We start from the raw sequence: 4,056 nt of genomic DNA, 5'->3' as shown, positions 1-4,056 counted from the left end.
TTTTTTTTTTTTTTTTTTTTTTTTTTTCCCTAGCGTTTAATTACCGGTAACGCGGCTCCGCTGGCAGCCGCCGTGATTGAGCCCCCGCAGATGGCCGCGTGCCCTGCGGGGGGGGGGGTCGCGATCACGATCGGGCCCGGGGCTGCTGCCGCCCCCTCCCACCCCAGGGGCACCCCCCCCACCTTCACTGCCTGTGAGCTGCGGGGGGGGGGGAGCCTGTGCGGGCAGGGAGGGGATGAATGGGGGCAAGAGGCTTCAGCCGTGCCCGGTCCGAGCCCTGAGCACAGCACCAGAGCTCTGCAGCAAGGAGCCCCGTCCTGCCAGCAGCTGCAGCTCCACGGCGAGGCCCCGGCTCTGGTGCAGGCAGCGTTGGGCTGGGAGGGGATTTTCTGTACCGAGGGTTCTCACGTAAAACCCCCGGAGCTAAAGCAAAGGCTCCGCCTGCCCTCGCTGCCCCTGCACAGCTGCGAGTCCCCTGATGGGCTTGGAGAGCCACAGCTGGAGCTGGGCTTCGTCCTTTAGGCGCTGTGAGGAGGACCAGCAGGGCAGCAGCTGTGCTAGCACGCCTACAAGCTCTTTGGCTGCCTCTGCTCTCCCGTCCCAAGAAGCTTCCCTGCAGGGCTGAAGCCATGTGGGACACCCAAAAGCTTGGCTCCGTGGGTCCTGCAGAGCCAGCGTCCCTTTTCCCGGCAGATCAAAGCGTGGGAGAGCTGGCTCCTGAGCAGATTCCTCCTCTCTGTGCCTCTGCTTCTCCAGCTGGAAAAGGGGAGGAGAGGGGACACCTGAGCTGCGGTTTCAGCCCTGCTGCTGCAAGTTACTGTTATGTCCCCCCTGGCCGTGAAGGTGACATCCGCAGCCTTCACAACTCCACGAGCACAGGAGAGGCACCAGGGACACATTCAGCTCCCCGCCTCAAGGCTTTTTTGATCACGGGCACTTGATTATTTTTACTTAAGTGGGTTTAAGAAACCGCACGGCACAGCATATACCAAGGGCAACAGTAAATAAGGGAACGGTGTGAGCTGCCAGCTCTGAAACGTGCCGGTCTGGCAGGGCAGGGCCCTGGAACAAACTGCTTGGGGCACTGCGGGGCCTGCTCAGCCCCATCGGGCTGGAATTGGACGGACGACGCAGGTGGCCTTAAATGCAAACATAAAGCAGAGCAATGCCCAGATCACCATCTGGATGGATGACGTGCAACAGAGGGAGGTGAGCAAACAAACCTGGCTTTAACTTGAAAGGCTTTAGGAGCAGCCGGCATTGCTGCTCTGTGCAGCTGCCTCTGATGCAGCTGTGGCTGCGCTCCCCTTCGGAGAGGAGAGGGCGGTTTAGACCAACTGAGGGGCTTGAGCTGAGCGGAGAAGCCCCCCCGGCACACGTCCCTTTCTCCAGGCCTCTGCAGCAGGAGAGCATCTGCATCCCGAGCCAATCCTCCGGTCACGCAAAACAACTGCAGCCTGTTCTGAGCTCCCGAGGGACCCGCTCCACCACCGCAGCGGACCGTGTCCCCGCTTGCTTCAGGCATGTCGGTCACCTCTCACCCTGCCAACTGGCCTGAACATTTCACCCCGAAGAGTATGATATCAGCTGCTCGGTATGTCCCCCCTGCAGTCCTCTACCGACCACATGAGAAGACCTCGTCTATGTCTATGTTGTCTTTGGTAGGGAGCCAAGGGGCTGGAGCCATCTGCATCCATGTGCTCTGCAGGGACAGTGCCGGAGTCTGAACCAGCCCCAGCCAGCCAGGGCAGCCGGCTTGTGGCTACAGCAGGCCTGCCAGTGTGGAAGCAGGGAGAAAAACGAGGCTCCATGGTGTCCAGGACCGAGACAGCCGCCGGGTGTACAAGAGCTACGTCTGGTGACGCTGGTGAGTGGCTGGGAGAGACCAGCGGCGGAGCCTGTAGGAGCTAAGGGCTGTAGAAGAGAGGGGCTCTGCGTGGGGTTGCTTGGACAGATACATTTCATGCACCTGCTGTAGATGTATTTCGCCCATTATCCTGGTCCAAGAAGATGCCATGTCCCGCTTGTCCGTCACAAAACCACGGAACAAAGCTCAGTGCCATCCTTTCTTGCCTCTCCAGCCCTGTCCTTGCCAAACAGGAACAGAAATGCTACCGAGAGCTAAGCGGTGGAAAGAGAAGAACCATGCCAGGAACAAACCAACCCAACTCTGCAGAAATAGCCAGCTTCTTTGTGCTTCAGGGCTCCAAGAAACACAGCAGAACTGGATCTGGGCCCCTGGTGCTCCATGAGGAGCCCCTGCACCTCCCTCCCAGCCTGTGCCCTGGCACCGAGCGCCTGCACGCTGCCTGCCAGCTCCGCAGCGGGTTTCCTCCTGCGCTGGGCTCCTCTCCCACCACTTCCACACCAAAGGACTGAAGCAGAAGCACCGCGTTTCCTTCCAGCCTGAGAAACCAGAGGACAAGTTCCTCAGCTGGCACAAGCTGCTCTCCGCCCTCAGCAGCCGCTTACATCAGTGGGGACCTGCTCCAGGCCCAGCGATTCTGGGCACTGGGAGGAGGCTTTGCAGCTACAGGCCACAGCAGAGAGCAACTGAGTCCTCGGATGCAGGCACCAAACCTCCTTTTCCCCCCAAGTAACTCAACATTTCCTACAGCTGAACATTTCCTACAATGACCCAGAGCCTTCGATGACCCAACTCTGCAAGCCCAGGCTTTGCGTGGTGAATGCTGCCTCCCCCGGATAACCTCTTGAACGAGTAAAACCACCCTTAACTGAAAACGCTGCCAGTGTCTCTGGTTGCCCCACACCCCCTGAGCAAGGACACGAATGGGTTGCAGAGGTGAGGCCCGAGGAGCCAGCTGGAGAGCTCCCAAGGTCAGCGGGGTTTGTTCGGGGGCTGCTCTGCCGATGAGCATGGGGGGGGCGGGCGCTGCTCAGCCTCTCCCTCCTCTCCTGGCAGGGTCAAGGTTAGGACGGCAGCACCAGGGCTCAACTTCCTCCTCTGTGCTAACAGGGAAAAATTACAGCCGCTCTCCCCTCTCCCTGGTCTCCTTTACTCGCGAGGTGCAAGGCCAGCAGAGAGGCAGAAACCCTGCCCACGCACCTCAGCCCCGTGGGCAGCACAGCGCCCAGACGGGGGTTCATCACCCAGACCTTATTCTCTTTCCAATGCCGAAGCCCTAACTGCATTAAAAAGTCTTCAATATTAATATTAATATTATTTATTATAATAAAGAACAGTCAAGCAGCGTGAAAAAAATATATCTTAGCTACATTACCTTAAATTGCCAAAAATATACACATTTTTCTCTTTTATTTAATAAAAAACAAATCAAAACAAAAAAAGACACATGCAACATACTAAATGAGACATTAGCATCAAAACGGGTAAAGAAACGTACCCCAGTGCAACTGAAACACAGATAATCTTTAGCTTTTATTTCTCTTTCCCCTGCTCCTCCTTTCCAGATGCGGGTGCTCAGCAGCGGCCCCCCGGTAGCGACCCTCCCGCTCCCCTCAAGCTGCCGGAGGCACCTTTGGCTCTGGGGCAGGTTGAAGCGATTTGACGAGGAGCACACTTCAAAGGGGCCGGCCGCCTTTGGAAGAGGTCGGAGAAATGTGTAAGTGCTATCTAAACGCCTCTTCCCCCGCTCGTCAGCTCCAGTTTCGTCCCCGCCTGTCCCAGAGAGCGGCTTCGCGCTCCAACCAGCGCCACAAGCGAACGCGGGGATGTGCCCAGCAGGGAACCAGGACCGCAGCGTGGCTCAGCCCACCCTGCTTTTAGCAGAGATCCTGTCTACGAACAGAGTCCTCGAATTCAGTCCTTGATTTCCAACCTCTTCCAACGGGTGGGCTGCCCGGGTGTTTTCCTGCACGGCGCATTTCAGCCCCGATGCGTGCTCGCCTTCATCACGTACCTCTCACCGACCCCCTGCCACCTTTCTGCTGTCGCCCAGGGATTTGGGCACCATCCCACTGATCTGAACAAGGTTTTCACTTGTCCTAGGACACAACTTGCTCTGGGGACAGACGTTAACCAGCCTCCCCTCCTCCACCCCCCTCTGCTCCCGCTCCCAGCTCGTTAATTCCAGA

The sequence above is a fragment of the Oxyura jamaicensis genome, assembly GCF_011077185.1.
Source record: "Oxyura jamaicensis isolate SHBP4307 breed ruddy duck chromosome 27 unlocalized genomic scaffold, BPBGC_Ojam_1.0 oxy27_random_OJ72569, whole genome shotgun sequence".
Classification (NCBI taxonomy): domain Eukaryota; kingdom Metazoa; phylum Chordata; class Aves; order Anseriformes; family Anatidae; genus Oxyura; species Oxyura jamaicensis.
Note: the sequence above shows the minus strand (reverse complement) of the source record.